This window comes from Somniosus microcephalus, chromosome 24 (genome assembly GCF_052327205.1).
Source record: "Somniosus microcephalus isolate GS21.2 chromosome 24, FLI_Smic_1.0, whole genome shotgun sequence".
Classification (NCBI taxonomy): domain Eukaryota; kingdom Metazoa; phylum Chordata; class Chondrichthyes; order Squaliformes; family Somniosidae; genus Somniosus; species Somniosus microcephalus.
Window position 1 is genome coordinate 64026741 of NC_141010.1, and position 19510 is coordinate 64046250.

Sequence of the window (19510 nt, forward strand, 5' to 3'; positions counted from 1 at the left end):
CGAGTGTGTGAGACTCCCAGTGTGTGAGATTTCCCACTGTGTGATATTCACAGTGTGTGAGTTTCCAGTGCGTGAGTTTTCCCCAGTGTGTGAGATTCCCAGTGTGTAATATTCCAGTGTGTGAGGTCCCCAGTGTGTGAGATTGCCAGTGTGTGAGATTCCCAGTGTGTGAAATTCCCCAGTGTGTGAGATTCTCAGTGTGTGAGATTCCCAGTGTGTGAGATTCCCCAGTGTGTGAGATTCCCAGTGTCACAGTGTGTGAGATTCCCAGTGTGTCAGATTCCCCAGTGTGTGAGATTCCCAGTGTGTGAGATTCCCAGTGTGTCAGATTCCCCAGTGTGTGAGATTCCAACTGTGTGAGATTCCCAGTGTGAGATTGCAGGTGTGTGAAATTCCCAGTGTGCATGATTCCCAGTGTGTATGATTCCCAGTGTCCCAGTGTGAGATTCCCAGTGCTTGAGTTTCCCAGTGCATGAGATTACCAGTAGCCCAGTGCGTGAGATTCCCAGTATCTGAGATCCCAGTGTATGAGATTCCCCAGTGTGTGAGACTTGCAGTGTGTGAGAATCCCAGTGTGTGAGATTCCAAGTGTGTGAGATTCCAACTGTGTGAGATTCCCAGTGTGAGGTTCCCAGTGAGTGAGATTCCTGGTGTGTTAAAGTTCCAGTGTGTGAGATTCCCAGTGTGTGCAATTCCCAATCTGTGAGATTCCCAGTGTCCCAGTGTGTGAGAATCCCAGTGTGTGAGATTCCCCAATGTGTGAAATTTCCAGTGTTTGAGTTTCCCAGTGTGTGGAATTCCCAGTGTGTGAGATTCCCCAGTGTGTGAGATTCTCCAGTGTGTGATATCCCCAGTGTCCCAGAGTTTCAGACTCCCAGTGTGTGAGATTCACAGTCTGTGAGTTTCTCCAGTGTCTGAGATTTCCAGTGTGTGAGATTCCCAGTTTGTGAGATTCCCAGTGTGTGAGGTTACCCAGTGTGTGAGATTCCCAGTGTGTGAAATTCCCCAGTGTGTGAGATTTCCAGTGTGTGAGATTCCCAGTTTGTGAGATTCCCAGTGTGTGAGACTACCCAGTGTGTGAGGTTCCCAGTGTGTGAGATTCCCCAGTGTGTGAGATTCCCCAGTGTGTGAGATTCCCAGTGTTTGAGATTCCCCAGTGTGTGATATTCCCAGTGTCCCAGTGTGTGACATTCCCAGTGTGTGAGATCCCCAATGTGTGAGATTCCCAGTGTGTGTGAATCCCAGTGTGTGAGATTCCCAGTGTGTGAGATTCCCCAAAGTGTGTGATTCCCCAGTGTGTGAGACTCCCCAGTGAGTGAGTTTCCGCAATGTTTGAGATTCCCCAGTGTGTGAGATTCCCCAGTGTGTGAGACTCCCCATTGTGTGAGATTCCCCAGTGTGTGAGGTTCCCCAGTGTGTGAGCTTCCCAGTGTGTGAGATTCCCAGTGTGGGAGATTCCCAATGTGTGAGATTACCAGTTTGTGAGATTCCCAGTGTGTGAGATTCCTCTGTGTGTGATATCACCATGTCCCACTGTTTGAGATTCCCAGTGTTTGAGATTCCCAGTGTGTGAGATTCCCCAATGTGTGAGATTCCCAGTGTGTGAGATTTCCCAGTGTGTGAGATTCCCCAATGTGTGACATTTCCAGTGGTTGAGATTCCCAGTGTGTGGAGTTCCCAGTTTGTGAGAATCCCCAGTGTGTGAAATTTGCAGGGTTTAATAATGCCAGTGTGTGAGATTCCCAGTGTGTGGGATTCCCAATGTTTGAGTTTCCCAGTGTGTGGTATTCCCATTGTGTGAGGTTGTCCAGTGTGTGATTCCCAGTGTGTGATATTCCAGTGTGTGAGATTCCCAGTGTGTTAGATTCCCAATGTGTGACATTCCCAGTGTGTGAAATCTCACACACCCAGTGTGCAAGATTACCAGTGTTGCAATGTGTGTTATTCCCAGTGTGAGATTGCCATTGTGTGAGATTCCAGTGTGTGAGATTCCCTGTGTTTATGGTTCCCAGTGTGTGAGATTCCCGAGTGTGAGAGATTCCCAGTGTGTGAGATTCCCAGTATGTCACTGTGTGAGATTCCCCAGTGTGTGAGATTCTCAGTGTGTGAGATTCCCCATTGTGTGAGATTCCCAGTGTGTGAATTGCCAGTGTGTGAGATTGCCAGTGTGTGAAAGTCCCAATTTATGAGATTCCCCAGTGTGTGAGATTTCTCAATTTCTGAGATTTCCAGTGTGTGAAATTCCAAGTGTGTGAGATTCCCAGTTTTTGAGATTCCCCAGTTTGTGAGATTCCCACTGTCCCAGTGTGTGAGATTCCCAATGTGTGAGATTCCCAGTGTGTGTGATTGCCAGTGTGTGAGATTCCCATTGTGTGAGATTCTCCAGTCTGTGAGATTCCCCAATGTGTGAGATTCCCAGTGTGTGAGATTCCCAGTGTGTGTGATTGCCAGTGTGTGAGATTCCCATTGTGTGAGATTCTCCAGTCTGTGAGATTCCCCAATGTGTGAGATTCCCAGTGTGTGAGATTCCCAGTGTGTGAGATTCCCAGTGTGTGAGATTCCCAGTGTGTGTGATTGCCAATGTGTGAGATTCCCAGTGTGTGAGATTCCCCAGTGTGTGTGTGATTCCCCAGTGTGTGTGTGATTCCCCAGTGTGTGTGATTTCCCAATGTGTGAGATTCCCAATGTGTCAGATTTCCAGTGTGTGAGATTCCCCAATGCATGAGATTTCCAGTTTCCCAGTGTGTGAGATTCCCAGAGTCCCAGTGTGTGAGATCCCCAGTATGTGATCTTCCCAGTGTGTGCGATTCCCAGTGTGCGAGATTCCCAGTGCCCCAGTGTGTGAGATTCCCAGTGTGTGGGTTTCCCAATGTTTGAGGTTCCTTGTGTGTGAGATTCCCATTGTGTGAGGTTGTGCAGTATATGGGATTCCCAGTGTGTGATATTCCAGTGTGTGAGATTCCCAGTGTGTGAGATTCCCAGTGTGTGAGATACCCAATGTTTGACATTCCCAGTGTGTGAGATTCCCAGTGTTGCAATGTGTGTTATTCCAAGTGTGAGATCACCATTGTGTGAGGTTCCAGTGTGTGAGATTCCCAGTGTTGCAATGTGTGTTATTCCCAGTGTGAGATCACCATTGTGTGAGATTCCAGTGTGTGAGATTCCCTGTGTTTAAGATTCCCAGTGTGCGAGATTCCCCCAAGTGTGTGAGATTCCCAGTGTGTGAGATTCCCCAGTGTGTGAGATTCTCAGTGTGTGAGATTCCCCAGTGTGTGAGATTCCCAGTGTGTGAGATTCCCAGTGTGTGAGATTCCCAGTGTGTGAGATTCCCAGTGTGTGAGATTCCCCAGTGTGCGAGATTGCCAGTGTGTGAGATTCTCAGTGTGTGAGATACCCAGGGTGTGAGATTCCCCAGTGTGTGAGATTCCCAGTGTGTGAGATTCCCAGTATGTCACTGTGTGAGATTCCCCAGTGTGTGAGGTTCCCCAATTTGTGAGATTCCCTGTGTTTGTGATTCCCAGTGTGTGAGATTCCCAGTGTGTGAGATTCTCAGTGTGTGAGATTCCCTGTGTTTAAGATTCCCAGTGTGTGATATTCACCAGTGTGTGAGATTCCCAGTGTGTGAATTGCCAGTGTGTGAGATTGCCAGTGTGTGAGATTCCCAATTTGTGAAATTCCCTAGTTTGTGCTATTCCCAGTGTGTGAGATTCCCCAGTGCGTGAGATTCCTCAATTTCTAAGATTTCCAGTGTGTGAAATTCCCAGTGTGTGAAATTCCCAGTGTGTGAGATTCCCAATGTTTGAGATTCCCCAGTGCATGAGATTCCCAGTGTGTGAGATTCCCAGTGTGTGATTCCCAATGTGTGAGATTCCCCAGTGCATGAGATTCCCAGTGTGTGAGATTCCCCAGTGTGTGAGATTCCCCAGTGTGTGAGATTCCCCAATGTTTGAGATTTCCAGTGTGTGAAAGTCCCAGTGTGTGAGATTCCCAGTGTTTGACATTCTCCAGTGTGTGAGATTCTCAGGGCTAAAAATTCAGTTTAGGGCGCCAAGCTCGCCTGGGCGCCGGAATTACCGCGGCGCGCGGAGCCACTTGCGCCATCGGGATATTCAGTTTCAGCGCCCCAAATGGAAGCCGGCCGCTAAACAAGGCTTTCGGCGCCCTGCTTGGGGCGCTGAAACTGAATATCGGCGCGCAATGTGCCGCAGCGCCACCCACTGCGGCACGGCAGGCTGCGGTACTGCAGGCCTTCCTCCCACTGTTAAGGGGGAGGTGCCTGCAACAGCGCGATCCCCGCTCGCGAGTGCCAGCAAATGAGCACGGCACCGAGGAGAAGTGCCGGGCTCTCGGGAAACAGCCGGCAATGCCGCGGGGGGGGCTGTAGGAGGCCGGGGACGGAGGTGCAGGCAGGCGGCCGCCGAAAAAGTGGCCGGCCGCACCTCCACCTTAACTCGCCCCACTACCACCACAGGTAGGCCCCTGTGTACCAGTCGCTATTTGCGGCCGGCGCGGAAGAGGCGGGCGCGACCTAATATGGTGCTCTGGGCGGTAGCGGGGCGCTGCGCTCACCGATGACGTCATCAGTGGCAGCGCAGCGCTACAGGCTAATGCCGCCATTAGCGCCCTGCTAAATATCACGGTGGTTGTGGCCAGTGGCGCTAAAGCCTCTGAGTGGCCACTTTGGGCGCAAACTGATGGTGCAAGCAACTGAATTTCTAGGCCCCACTGTCCCAGTGTGTGAGCTCCCAGTGTGTGAGATTCCCAGTGTTTGAGACTCCCAGTGTGCCAGTGTGTGAGATTCCCAGTGTGAGTTTCCCAGTGATTGAGACTCCCAGTGTGCCAGAGTGTGAGATTCCCAGTGTGAGTTTCCCAGTATGTGAGATTCCCAGTGTCCCAGTGTGTGAGATTCCCAGTGTGTGATTCCCAGTGTTTGAGACTCTCCAGTGTGTAAGATTCCCAGTGTTGCAGTGTGTGAGGTTCACAGTGTGAGATTTCCCAGTGTGTGAGATTGCCTGTGTCCCAGTGTGTGAGATTCCCAGCGTGTGAGATTCCCAGTGTGAGTGATTGCCATGTGTGAGATTCCCCAGTGTGTGAGATTCCCAGCGTGTGAGATTCCCAGCGTGTGAGATTCCCAGTTTCCCAGTGCGTGAGAATCCCAGTGTGAGTTTCCCAGTGTCTCAGTGTGTGAGATTCCCAGTGTGTGAGATTCCCAGGTTTTTTTGAGATTCCCAGTGTGTGATATTCCCAGTGTTAAAGATTCCCCCAATGTGTGAGGTTCCAGTGTCCCAGTGTGTGAGATTCCCCAGTGTGTGAGATTCCCCAGTGTGTGAGATTCCCCAGTGTGTGAGATTCCCCAGTGTGTGAGATTCCCCAATGTTTGAGATTTCCAGTGTGTCAAAGTCCCAGTGTGCCAGTGTGTGAGATTCCCAGTGTGAGTTTCCCAGTGTGTGAGATTCCTAGTGTCCCAGTGTGTGAGATTCCCAGCGTGCCAGTGTGTGAGATTCCCAATGTGTGATTCCCAGTGTTTGAGACTCTCCAGTGTGTAAGATTTCCAGTGTTGCAGTGTGTGAGGTTCACAGTGTGAGATTTCCCAGTGTGTGAGATTGCCTGTGTCCCAGTGTGTGAGATTCCCAGTGTGAGATTCGTAGTGTGTGAGACTCCCAGTGTCCCAGTGTGTGAGATTCCAAAAGTGTGAGATTCCCAGTGTGTGAGATTCCTCAATGTGCGAGATTCCCAGTGTGTGAAATTCCCAGTGTGTGAGATTCCCAGCGTGTGAGATTCCCAGCGTGTGAGATTCCCAGCGTGTGAGATTCCCAGTTTCCCAGTGCGTGAGAATCCCAGTGTGAGTTTCCCAGTGTCTCAGTGTGTGAGATTCCCAGTGTGTGAGATTCCCAGGTTTTTTTGAGATTCCCAGTGTGTGATATTCCCAGTGTTAAAGATTCCCCTAATGTGTGAGGTTCCAGTGTCCCAGTGTGTGAGATTCCCAGTGTGTGATATTCCCAGTGTTAAAGATTCCCCCAATGTGTGAGGTTCCAGTGTCCCAGTGTGTGAGATTCCCATTGTGTGAGATTCCCAGTGTGTGAGATTCCCCAGTGTGTGAGATTCCCAGTGTGTGAGATTCCCCAGTGTGTGAGATTCCCAGTGTTTGAGATTCTCCAGTGTGTGAGATTCCCAGTGTGCCAGTGTGTGAGATTCCCAGTGTGAGTTTCCCAGTGTGTGAGGTTCCCAGTGTCCCAGTGTGTGAGATTCCGAGTGTGAGATTCCCAGTGTCCCAGTGTGTGAGATTCCTAGTGTCCCAGTGTGTGAGATTCCCCCATGTTTGAGATTCCCAGTGTGTGAGATTCCCAGTGTGTGAGGTTCCCAGTGTCCCAGTGTGTGAGATTCCGAGTGTGAGATTCCCAGTGTCCCAGTGTGTGAGATTCCTAGTGTCCCAGTGTGTGAGATTCCCCAGTGTGTGAGATTCCCAGTGTGTGAGATTCCCAGTGTGTGAGATTCCCCAGTGTGTGAGATTCCCAGTGTGTGAGATTCCCAGTGTGTGAGATTCCCCAGTGTGTGAGATTCCCCAGTATGTGAGATTCCCTGTGTTTAAGATTTCCAGTGTGTGAGATTCCCAATTTGTGAAATTCCCTAGTTTGTGCTATTCCCAGTGTGAGATTCCCCAGTGTGTGAGATTCCTCAATGTTTGAGATTCCCAGTGTGCCAGTGTGTGAGATTCCCAGTGTGAGTTTCCCAGTGTGTGAGATTCCTAGTGTGTGAGATTCCCCCATGTTTGAGATTCCCAGTGTGTAATATTCCCAGTGTTTGAGACTCTCCAGTGTGTGAGATTCCCTGTGTTTAAGATTTCCAGTGTGTGAGATTCCCAGTGTGTGAATTGTTAGTGTGTGAGATTCCTCAATTTCTGAGATTTCCAGTGTGTGAAATTCCCAGTGTGTGAGATTCCCAGTGTTTGAGATTCCAGTGTCCCAGTGTGTGAGATTCCCCAGTGTGTGAGATTCCCCAGTGTGTGAGATTCCCAGTGTGTGAGATTCCCCAGTGTGTGAGATTCCCAGTGTTTGAGATTCTCCAGTGTGTGAGATTCCCAGTGTGCCAGTGTGTGAGATTCCCAGTGTGAGTTTCCCACTGTGTGAGATTCCCAGTGTCCCAGTGTGTGAGATTCCTAGTGTCCCAGTGTGTGAGATTCCCCCATGTTTGAGATTCCCAGTGTGTGAGATTCCCCAGTGTGTGAGATTCCCCAGTGTGTGAGATTCCCCAGTATGTGAGATTCCCTGTGTTTAAGATTTCCAGTGTGTGAGATTCCCAGTGTGTGAGATTGCCAGTGTGTGAGATTGCCAGTGTGTGAGATTCCCAATTTGTGAAATTCCCTAGTTTGTGCTATTCCCAGTGTGAGATTCCCCAGTGTGTGAGATTCCTCAATGTTTGAGATTTCCAGTGTATCAAAGTCCCACTGTGTGAGATTCCCAGTGTGAGTTTCCCAGTGTGTGAGATTCCTAGTGTGTGAGATTCCCCCATGTTTGAGATTCCCAGTGTGTAATATTCCCAGTGTTTGAGACTCTCCAGTGTGTGAGATTCCCTGTGTTTAAGATTTCCAGTGTGTGAGATTCCCAGTGTGTGAATTGTTAGTGTGTGAGATTGCCAGTGTGTGTGATTCCTCAATTTCTGAGATTTCCAGTGTGTGAAATTCCCAGTGTGTGAGATTCCCAGTGTTTGAGATGCCCCAGTGTGTGAGATTCCAGTGTCCCAGTGTGTGAGATTCCCATTGTGTGAGATTCCCAGTGTGTGAGATTCCCAGGGTGTGAGATTCCCCAGTGTGTTAGATTCCTCAATGTGTGAGATGCCCAGTGTGTGAAATTCCCAGTGTGAGATTAACAATGTTTGAGATTCCCCAGTGCATGAGATTCCCAGTGTGTGAGATTCTCATTGTGTGATTCCCAATGTGTGAGATTCCCCAGTGCATGAGATTCCCAGTGTGTGAGATTCCCCAGTGTGTGAGATTCCCCAGTGTGTGAGATTCCCCAATGTTTGAGATTTCCAGTGTGTGAAAGTCCCAGTGTGTGAGATTCCCAGTGTTTGACATTCTCCAGTGTGTGAGATTCCCAGGGCTAAAAATTCAGTTTGGGGTGCCAAGCTCGCCTGGGCGCCGGAATTACCGCTGCGCGCGGAGCCACTTGCGCCATCGGGATATTCAGTTTCAGCGCCCCAAATGGAAGCCGGCCGCTAAACAAGGCTTTTGGCGCCCTGCTTGGGGCGCTGAAACTGAATATCAGCGCGCAAAGTGCCGCAGCGCCACCCACTGCGGCACGGCAGGCTGCGGTACTGCAGGCCTTCCTCCCACTGTTAAGGGGGAGGTGCCTGCAACAGCGCGATCCCCGCTCGTGAGTGCCAGCAAATGAGTCCGGCACCGAGGAGAAGTGCCGGGCTCTCGGGAAACAGCCGGCAATGCCGCGGGGGCGGGGTGTAGGAGGCCGGGGACGGAGGTGCGGGCAGGCGGCCGCCGAAAAACTGGCCGGCCGCACCTCCACCTTAACTCGCCCCACTACCGCCACAGGTAGGCCCCTGTGTACCGGTCGCTATTTGCGGCCGGCACGGAAGAGGCGGGCGCGACCTAATATGGCACTCGGGGCGGTAGCGGGGCGCTGCGCTCACCGATGACATCATCGGTGGCAGCGCACCGCTACAGGCTAATACCGCCATTAGCGCCCCGCTAAATATCACGGTGGTTGTGGCCAGTGGCGCTAAAGCCTCTGAGTGGCCTCTTTGGGCTCAAACTGGTGGCGCAAGCAACTGAATTTCTAGGCCCCAGTGTCCCAGTGTGTGAGCTCCCAGTGTGTGAGATTCCCAGTGTTTGAGACTCCCAGTGTGCCAGTGTGTGAGATTCCCAGTGTGAGTTTCCCAGTGATTGAGACTCCCAGTGTCCCAGTGTGTGAGATTCCCAGTGTGTGATTCCCAGTGTTTGAGACTCTCCAGTGTGTGAGATTCCCAGTGTTGCAGTGTGTGAGGTTCACAGTGTGAGATTTCCCAGTGTGTGAGATTGCCTGTGTCCCAGTGTGTGAGATTCCCAGTGTGTGAGATTCCTCAATGTGCGAGATTCCCAGTGTGTGAAATTCCCAGTGTGTCAGGTTACCAGTCTTTGAGATTCTCCAGTTCATGAGATTCCCAGTGTGTGAGAGTCCCAGCGTGTGAGATTCCCAGCGTGTGAGATTCCCAGTTTCCCAGTGCGTGAGAATCCCAGTGTGAGTTTCCCACTGTCTCAGTGTGTGAGATTCCCAGTGTGTGAGATTCCCAGGTTTTTTTGAGATTCCCAGTGTGTGATATTCCCAGTGTTAAAGATTCCCCCAATGTGTGAGGTTCCAGTGTCCCAGTGTGTGAGATTCCCCAGTGTTTGAGATTTCCAGTGTGTCAAAGTCCCAGTGTGTGAGATTCCCAGTGTTTGAGATTCTCCAGTGTGTGAGATTCCCAGTGTGCCAGTGTGTGAGATTCCCAGTGTGAGTTTCCCAGTGTGTGAGATTCCTAGTGTCCCAGTGTGTGAGATTCCCAGTGTGCCAGTGTGTGAGATTCCCAGTGTGAGTTTCCCAGTGATTGAGACTCCCAGTGTGCCAGAGTGTGAGATTCCCAATGTGTGATTCCCAGTGTTTGAGACTCTCCAGTGTGTAAGATTCCCAGTGTTGCAGTGTGTGAGGTTCACAGTGTGAGATTTCCCAGTGTGTGAGATTGCCTGTGTCCCAGTGTGTGAGATTCCCAGTGTGTGAGATTCCCAGCATGTGAGATTCCCAGTGTGAGTGATTGCCATGTGTGAGATTCCCAGTGTGTAAGATTCCTCAATGTGCGAGATTCCCAGTGTGTGAAATTCCCAGTGTGTCAGGTTACCAGTCTTTGAGATTCTCCAGTTCATGAGATTCCCAGTGTGTGAGATTCCCAGTTTGTGAGATTCCCAGCGTGTGAGATTCCCAGTGTGTGAGATTCCCAGTTTCCCAGTGCGTGAGAATCCCAGTGTGAGTTTCCCAGTGTCTCAGTGTGTGAGATTCCCCAGTGTGTGAGATTCCCCAGTGTGTGAGATTCCCAGTGTGTGATATTCCCAGTGTTAAAGATTCCCCCAATGTGTGAGGTTCCAGTGTCCCAGTGTGTGAGATTCCCAGTGTGTGAGATTCCCCAATGTTTGAGATTTCCAGTGTGTCAAAGTCCCACTGTGTGAGATTCCCACTGTGTGAGATTCCCAGTGTACCAGTGTGTGAGATTCCCAGTGTGAGTTTCCCAGTGTGTGAGATTCCTAGTGTCCCAGTGTGTGAGATTCCCAGTGTGTAATATTCCCAGTGTTTGAGACTCTCCAGTGTGTGAGATTCCCAGTGTGTGAGATTCCCCAGTGTGTGAGATTCCCCAGTGTGTGAGATTCCCCAGTGTGTGAGTTTCCCCAGTGTGTGAGATTCCCCAGTGTGTGAGTTTCCCCAGTGTGTGAGATTCCCCAGTGTGTGAGTTTCCCCAGTGTGTGAGATTCCCAGTGTGTGAGATTCCCAGTGTGAGTGATTCCCATGTGTGAGATTTCCCAGTGTGTGAGATTCCCCAGTGTGTGAGATTCCCAGTGTGTGAGATTCCCAGTGTGTGAGATTCCCAGTGTGTGAGATTCCCAGTGTGCCAGTGTGTGAGATTCCCAGTGTGAGTTTCCCAGTGTGTGAGATTCCCAGTGTGTAATATTCCCAGTGTTTGAGACTCTCCAGTGTGTGAGATTCCCAGTGTGTGAGATTCCCCAGTGTGTGAGATTCCCCAGTGTGTGAGATTCCCCAGTGTGTGAGTTTCCCCAGTGTGTGAGATTCCAGTGTCCCAGTGTGTGAGATTCCAGTGTGTGAGATTCCCAGTGTGTGAGATTCCCAGTGTGTGAGATTCCCAGTGTGTGAGATTCCCAGTGTGAGTGATTCCCATGTGTGAGATTCCCAGTGTGTGAGATTCCCAGTGTGAGTGATTCCCATGTGTGAGATTTCCCAGTGTGTGAGATTCCCAGTGTGTGAGATTCATGCGTGTGAGATTCCCAGTTTCCCAGTGCATGAGAATCCCAGTGTGAGTTTCCCAGTGTGTGAGATTTCCCAGTGTGTGAGATTCCCCAGTGTGTGAGATTCCTCAATGTGCGAGATTCCCAGTGTGTGAAATTCCCAGTGTGTCAGATTACCAGTCTTTGAGATTCTCCAGTTCATGAGATTCCCTGTGTGAGATTCCCAGTGTGTGAGATTCCCAGTTTCCCAGTGCATGAGAATCCCAGTGTGAGTTTCCCAGTGTCTCAGTGTGTGAGATTCCCAGTGTGTGAGATTCCCAGTGTGCCAGTGTGTGAGATTCCCAGTGTGAGTTTCCCAGTGTGTGAGATTCCCAGTGTGTAATATTCCCAGTGTTTGAGACTCTCCAGTGTGTGAGATTCCCAGTGTGTGAGATTCCCCAGTGTGTGAGATTCCCCAGTGTGTGAGATTCCCCAGTGTGTGAGTTTCCCCAGTGTGTGAGATTCCAGTGTCCCAGTGTGTGAGATTCCAGTGTGTGAGATTCCCAGTGTGAGTGATTCCCATGTGTGAGATTCCCAGTGTGTGAGATTCCCAGTGTGAGTGATTCCCATGTGTGAGATTTCCCAGTGTGTGAGATTCCCCAGTGTGTGAGATTCCCAGTGTGTGAGATTCATGCGTGTGAGATTCCCAGTTTCCCAGTGCATGAGAATCCCAGTGTGAGTTTCCCAGTGTCTCAGTGTGTGAGATTTCCCAGTGTGTGAGATTCCCCAGTGTGTGAGATTCCTCAATGTGCGAGATTCCCAGTGTGTGAAATTCCCAGTGTGTCAGATTACCAGTCTTTGAGATTCTCCAGTTCATGAGATTCCCTGTGTGAGATTCCCAGTGTGTGAGATTCCCAGTGTGTGAGATTCCCAGTGTGTGAGATTCCCAGTTTCCCAGTGCATGAGAATCCCAGTGTGAGTTTCCCAGTGTCTCAGTGTGTGAGATTCCCAATGTGTGAGATTCCCAGGTTTTTTTGAGATTCCCAGTGTGTGATATTCCCAGTGTTAAAGATTCTCCCAATGTGTGAGGTTCCAGTGTCCCAGTATGGTGAGATTCCCCCGTGCTTCAGATTCCAAGTGTGGTGAGATTCCCAGTGTGTGAGATTCCCAGTGTGTCAGATTCCCAGTGTGTCAGATTCCCCATGTTTGAGTTTCCCAGTGTGTGAGATTCCCAGTGTGTCAGATTCCCAGTGTGTCAGATTCCCAGTGTGTCAGATTCCCAGTGTGTCAGATTCCCCATGTTTGAGTTTCCCAGTGTGTGAGTTTCCCAGTGTGTCAGATTCCCAGTGTCCCAGTGTGTGAGATTCCCAGTGTGAGTTTCCCAGTGTGTGAGATTCCCAGTGTGAGTTTCCCAGTGTGTGAGATTCCCAGTGTCCCAGTGTGTGAGATTCCCAGTGTGTGAGATGCCCCCCTGTTTCAGATTCCCAGTGTGTAATATTCCCAGTGTTTGAGACTCTCCAGTGTGTGAGATTCCCAATGTTGCAGTGTGTGAGTTTCACAGTGTGAGATTTCCCAGTGTGTGAGATTGCCTGTGTCCCAGTGTGTGAGATTCCCAGTGTGAGATTCGTAGTGTGTGAGACTCCCAGTGTCCCAGTGTGTGAGATTCCAAAAGTGTGAAGTTCCCCCGTGCTTCAGATTCCCAGTGTGTGAGATTCCCAGTGTTTGAGATTCTCCAGTCCAGTGTGTGAGATTCCCAGTGTGAGTTTCCCAGTGTGTGAGATTCCCAGTGTGTGAGATTCCCCAGTGTGTGAGATTCCCCAGTGTGTGAGTTTCCCCAGTGTGTGAGATTCCAGTGTCCCAGTGTGTGAGATTCCAGTGTGTGAGATTCCCAGTGTGTGATTCCCAACGTGTGAGATTTCCCAGTGTGGTGAGATTCCCAGTGTGTGAGATTCCCAGTGTGTGAGATTCCCAGTGTGAGTGATTCCCAGTGTGGTGAGATTCCCAGTGTGTGAGATTCCCAGTGTGAGTGATTCCCATGTGTGAGATTCCCCAGTGAGTGAGATTCCCAGCGTGTGAGATTTCCCAGTGTGTGAGATTCCCCAGTGTGTGAGATTCCTCAATGTGCGAGATTCCCAGTGTGTGAAATTCCCAGTGTGTCAGATTACCAGTCTTTGAGATTCTCCAGTTCATGAGATTCCCTATGTGAGATTCCCAGTGTGTGAGATTCATGCGTGTGAGATTCCCAGTTTCCCAGTGCATGAGAATCCCAGTGTGAGTTTCCCAGTGTCTCAGTGTGTGAGATTCCCAATGTGTGAGATTCCCAGGTTTTTTTGAGATTCCCAGTGTGTGATATTCCCAGTGTTAAAGATTCTCCCAATGTGTGAGGTTCCAGTGTCCCAGTATGGTGAGATTCCCCCGTGCTTCAGATTCCCAGTGTGGTGAGATTCCCAGTGTGTGAGATTCCCAGTGTGTCAGATTCCCCATGTTTGAGTTTCCCAGTGTGTGAGATTCCCAGTGTGTCAGATTCCCCATGTTTGAGTTTCCCAGTGTGTGAGATTCCCAGTGTGTCAGATTCCCCATGTTTGAGTTTCCCAGTGTGTGAGATTCCCAGTGTGTGAGATTCCCCAGTGTGTGAGATTCCCCAATGTTTAAGATTTCCAGTGTGTGAAAGTCCCAGTGTGTGAGATTCCCAGTGTTTGAGATTCTCCAGTGTGTGAGATTCCCAGTGTCCCAGTGTGTGAGATTCCCAGTGTGAGTTTCCCAGTGTGTGAGATTCCCAGTGTGAGTGATTCCCAGTGTGGTGAGATTCCCAGTGTGTGAGATTCCCAGTGTGAGTGATTCCCATGTGTGAGATTCTCCAGTGAGTGAGATTCCCAGCGTGTGAGATTTCCCAGTGTGTGAGATTCCCCAGTGTGTGAGATTCCTCAATGTGCGAGATTCCCAGTGTGTGAAATTCCCAGTGTGTCAGATTACCAGTCTTTGAGATTCTCCAGTTCATGAGATTCCCTATGTGAGATTCCCAGTGTGTGAGATTCATGCGTGTGAGATTCCCAGTTTCCCAGTGCATGAGAATCCCAGTGTGAGTTTCCCAGTGTCTCAGTGTGTGAGATTCCCAATGTGTGAGATTCCCAGGTTTTTTTGAGATTCCCAGTGTGTGATATTCCCAGTGTTAAAGATTCTCCCAATGTGTGAGGTTCCAGTGTCCCAGTATGGTGAGATTCCCCCGTGCTTCAGATTCCCAGTGTGGTGAGATTCCCAGTGTGTGAGATTCCCAGTGTGTGAGATTCCCAGTGTGTCAGATTCCCCATGTTTGAGTTTCCCAGTGTGTGAGATTCCCAGTGTGTCAGATTCCCCATGTTTGAGTTTCCCAGTGTGTGAGATTCCCAGTGTGTCAGATTCCCCATGTTTGAGTTTCCCAGTGTGTGAGATTCCCAGTGTGTGAGATTCCCCAGTGTGTGAGATTCCCCAATGTTTAAGATTTCCAGTGTGTGAAAGTCCCAGTGTGTGAGATTCCCAGTGTTTGAGATTCTCCAGTGTGTGAGATTCCCAGTGTCCCAGTGTGTGAGATTCCCAGTGTGAGTTTCCCAGTGTGTGAGGTTCCCAGTGTCCCAGTGTGTGAGATTCCCAGTGTGTGAGATTCCCCCCTGTTTCAGATTCCCAGTGTGTAATATTCCCAGTGTTTGAGACTCTCCAGTGTGTGAGATTCCCAATGTGGCAGTGTGTGAGTTTCACAGTGTGAGATTTCCCAGTGTGTGAGATTGCCTGTGTCCCAGTGTGTGAGATTCCCAGTGTGAGATTCGTAGTGTGTGAGACTCCCAGTGTCCCAGTGTGTGAGATTCCAAAAGTGTGAAGTTCCCCAGTGCGTGAGATTCCCAGTGTGTGAGATTCCCAGTGTATGAGGTTCCCCAGTGCATGAGATTCCCAGTGTGTGAGATTCCCAGTGTATGAGATTCCCCAGTGTGTGAGATTCCCCAGTGTGTGAGATTCCCCAGTGTGTGAGTTTCCCCAATGTGTGAGATTCCAGTGTCCCAGTGTGTGAGATTCCAGTGTGTGAGATTCCTCAATGTGCAAGATTCCCAGTGTGTGTAATTCCCAGTGTGTCAGATTACCAGTCTTTGAGATTCTCCAGTTAATGAGATTCCCTGTGTGAGATTTCCAGTGTGTGAGATTCCCAGTGTGTGAGATTCCCAGCGTGTGAGATACCCAGTTTCCCAGTGTGTGAGAATCCCAGTGTGAGTTTCCCAGTGTCTCAGTGTGTGAGATTCCCAGTGTGTGAGATTCCCAGGTTTTTTTTAAGATTCCCAGTGTGTGATATTCCCAGTGTTAAAGATTCCTCCAATGTGTGAGGTTCCAGTGTCCCAGTGTGTGAGATTCCACCGTGTTTGAGATTCCTTGAGTGTGCGATTCCCAGTGTGTGAGATTCCAAGTGTGTGAGATTTCCCAGTGTGTGAGATTCCCCGTGCTTCAGATTCCCAGTGTGGTGAGATTCCCAGTGTGTGAGATTCCCAGTGTGTGAGATTCCCAATGTTTCAGATTCCCAGTGAGTGAGATTCCCAGCGTGTGAGATTCCCCAGTGTGTGAGATTCCTCAATGTGCGAGATTCCCAGTGTGTGAAATTCCCAGTGTGTGAGATTCATGCGTGTGAGATTCCCAGTTTCCCAGTGCATGAGAATCCCAGTGAGAGTTTCCCAGTGTCTCAGTGTGTGAGATTCCCAATGTGTGAGATTCCCAGGTTTTTTTGAGATTCCCAGTGTGTGATATTCCCAGTGTTAAAGATTCTCCCAATGTGTGAGGTTCCAGTGTCCCAGTATGGTGAGATTCCCCCATGCTTCAGATTCCCAGTGTGGTGAGATTCCCAGTGTGTGAGATTCCCAGTGTGTCAGATTCCCAGTGTGTCAGATTCCCCATGTTTGAGTTTCCCAGTGTGTGAGATTCCCAGTGTGTCAGATTCCCAGTGTGTCAGATTCCCCATGTTTGAGTTTCCCACTGTGTGAGTGTCCCAGTGTGTGAGATTCCCAGTGTGAGTTTCCCAGTGTGTGAGATTCCCAGTGTCCCAGTGTGTGAGATTCCCAGTGTGTGAGATTCCCCCCTGTTTCAGATTCCCAGTGTGTAATATTCCCAGTGTTTGAGACTCTCCAGTGTGTGAGATTCCCAATGTTGCAGTGTGTGAGTTTCACAGTGTGAGATTTCCCAGTGTGTGAGATTGCCTGTGTCCCAGTGTGTGAGATTCCCAGTGTGAGATTCGTAGTGTGTGAGACTCCCAGTGTCCCAGTGTGTGAGATTCCAAAAGTGTGAAGTTCCCCAGTGCGTGAGATTCCCAGTGTGTGAGATTCCCAGTGTGTGAGATTCCCAGTGTATGAGGTTCCCCAGCGTGTGAGATTCCCCAGTGTGTGAGTTTCCCCAATGTGTGAGATTCCAGTGTCCCAGTGTGTGAGATTCCAGTGTGTGAGATTCCTCAATGTGCAAGATTCCCAGTGTGTGTAATTCCCAGTGTGTCAGATTACCAGTCTTTGAGATTCTCCAGTTCATGAGGTTCCCTGTGTGAGATTTCCAGTGTGTGAGATTCCCAGTGTGTGAGATTCCCAGCATGTGAGATACCCAGTTTCTCAGTGTGTGAGAATCCCAGTGTGAGTTTCCCAGTGTCTCAGTGTGTGAGATTCCCAGTGTGTGAGATTCCCAGGTTTTTTTAAGATTCCCAGTGTGTGATATTCCCAGTGTTAAAGATTCCTCTAATGTGTGAGGTTCCAGTGTCCCAGTGTGTGAGATTCCAAGTGTGTGAGATTTCCCAGTGTGTGAGATTCCACGTGCTTCAGATTCCCAGTGTGGTGAGATTCCCAGTGTGTGAGATTCCCAGTGTGTGAGATTCCCAATGTTTCAGATTCCCAGTGAGTGAGATTCCCAGCGTGTGAGATTTCCCAGTGTGTGAGATTCCCCAGTGTGTGAGATTGCCAGTATCCCAGTGTGTGAGATTCGCAGTGTGTGAGATTACCCAGTGTGAGATTCTCCAGTGTTTGAGATTCCAGTGTCCCAGTGTGTGAGATTCCCAGTGTGAGATTCCCAGTGTGTGAGATTCCCAGTGTGTGAGATTCCCCAGCGTGTGAGATTCCCTGTGTGAGATTCCCAGTGTGTGAGATTCCCAGTTTCCCAGTGCGTGAGAATCCCAGTGTGAGTTTCCCACTGTCTCAGTGTGTGAGATTCCCAGTGTGTGAGATTCCCAGTTTCCCAGTGCGTGAGAATCCCAGTGTGAGTTTCCCACTGTCTCAGTGTGTGAGATTCCCAGTGTGTGAGATTCCCAGGTTTTTTTGAGATTCCCAGTGTGTGATATTCCCAGGTTTTTTTGAGATTCCCACTGTGTGATATTCCCAGTGTTAAAGATTCCCCCAATGTGTGAGGTTCCAGTGTCCCAGTGTGTGAGATTCCCCCGTTCTTCAGATTCCCAGTGTGTGAGATTCCCAGTGTTTGAGATTCTCCAGTGTGTGAGATTCCCAGTGTTTGAGATTCTCCAGTCCAGTGTGTGAGATTCCCAGTGTGAGTTTCCCAGTGTGTGAGATTCCCAGTGTGAGATTCCCAGTGTGAGTTTCCCAGTGTGTGAGATTCCCAGTGTGTGAGATTACCCAGTGTATGAGATTCCCAGTGTGTGAGATTCCCCAGTGTGTGAGATTCCCAGTGTGTGAGATTCCCCTGTGTGTGATATTCCCAGTGTCCAGTGTGTGACATTCCCAGTGTGTGAGATCCCCAATGTGTGAGATTCCCAGTGTGTGAGATTCCCCAAAGTGTGAGATTCCCCAGTGTGTGAGACTCCCCAGTGTGTGAGTTACCGCAATGTTTGAGATTCTCCAGTGTGTGAGATTCCCCAGTGTGTGAGATTCCCCATTGAGTGAGATTCCCCAGTGCGTGAGATTCCCAGTGTGTACGATTCCCCAGTGTGTGAGATTCCCCAGTGTGTGAGATTCCCAGTGTGTGAGATTCCCCAGTGTGTGATATTCCCAGTGTCCCAGTGTGTGACATTCCCAGTGTGTGAGATCCCCAATGTGTGAGATTCCCAGTGTGTGTGAATCCCAGTGTGTGAGATTCCCAGTGTGTGAGATTCCCCAAAGTGTGTGATTCCCCAGTGTGTGAGACTCCCCAGTGAGTGAGTTTCCGCAATGTTTGAGATTCCCCAGTGTGTGAGATTCCCCAGTGTGTGAGATTCCCCAGTGTGTGAGACTCCCCATTGTGTGAGATTCCCAGTGTGTGATATTCCCAGGTTTTTTTGAGATTCCCACTGTGTGATATTCCCAGTGTTAAAGATTCCCCCAATGTGTGAGGTTCCAGTGTCCCAGTGTGTGAGATTCCCCAGTGTGTGAGATTCCCCAATGTTTGAGATTCCCAGTGTTTGAGATTCTCCAGTCCAGTGTGTGAGATTCCCAGTGTGAGTTTCCCAGTGTGTGAGATTCCTAGTGTCCCAGTGTGTGAGATTCCCAGTGTGTGAGATTCCCCCATGTTTGAGATTCCCAGTGTGTAATATTCCCAGTGTTTGAGACTCTCCAGTTTGTGAGATTCCCAGTGTGTGAGATTCCCCAGTGTGTGAGATTCCCCAGTGTGTGAGATTCCCCAGTGTGTGAGTTTCCCCAGTGTGTGAGATTCCAGTGTCCCAGTGTGTGAGATTCCAGTGCGTGAGATTCAGAGCGTGTGAGATTCCCAGTGTGAGTGATTGCCATGTGTGAGATTCCCCAGTGTGTGAGATTCCTCAATGTGCGAGATTCCCAGTGTGTGAAATTCCCAGTGTGTCAGATTACCAGTCTTTGAGATTCTGCAGTTCATGAGATTCCCTATGTGAGATTCCCAGTGTGTGAGGTTCCAGTGTCCCAGTATGGTGAGATTCCCCCGTGCTTCAGATTCCCAGTGTGGTGAGATTCCCAGTGTGTCAGATTCCCAGTGTGTCAGATTCCCCATGTTTGAGTTTCCCAGTGTGTGAGATTCCCCAGTGTGTGAGATTCCCCAATGTTTAAGATTTCCAGTGTGTGAAAGTCCCACTGTGTGAGATTCCCAGTGTGTGAGATTCCCAGTGTTTGAGATTCTCCAGTGTCCCAGTGTGTGAGATTCTCCAGTGTGTGAGATTCCCAGTGTCCCAGTGTGTGAGATTCCCAGTGTGAGTTTCCCAGTGTGTGAGATTCCCAGTGTCCCAGTGTGTGAGATTCCCAGTGTGTGAGATTCCCCCCTGTTTCAGATTCCCAGTGTGTAATATTCCCAGTGTTTGAGACTCTCCAGTGTGTGAGATTCCCAATGTTGCAGTGTGTGAGTTTCACAGTGTGAGATTTCCCAGTGTGTGAGATTGCCTGTGTCCCAGTGTGTGAGATTCCCAGTGTGAGATTCGTAGTGTGTGAGACTCCCAGTGTCCCAGTGTGTGAGATTCCAAAAGTGTGAAGTTCCCCAGTGCGTGAGATTCCCAGTGTGTGAGATTCCCAGTGTATGAGATTCCCCAGTGTGTGAGATTCCCCAGTGTGTGAGATTCCCCAGTGTGTGAGTTTCCCCAATGTGTGAGATTCCAGTGTCCCAGTGTGTGAGATTCCA

The 19510-nt window shown here is 49.7% G+C and overlaps 1 protein-coding gene across 6 annotated transcripts in view; it reads left to right on the top strand.

Moving 5' to 3' along the window:
- The window catches only part of maptb (microtubule-associated protein tau b), a 709263-nt gene that overhangs the window by 578824 nt on the left and 110929 nt on the right, over positions 1-19510 (top strand). The window lies entirely within an intron of this gene.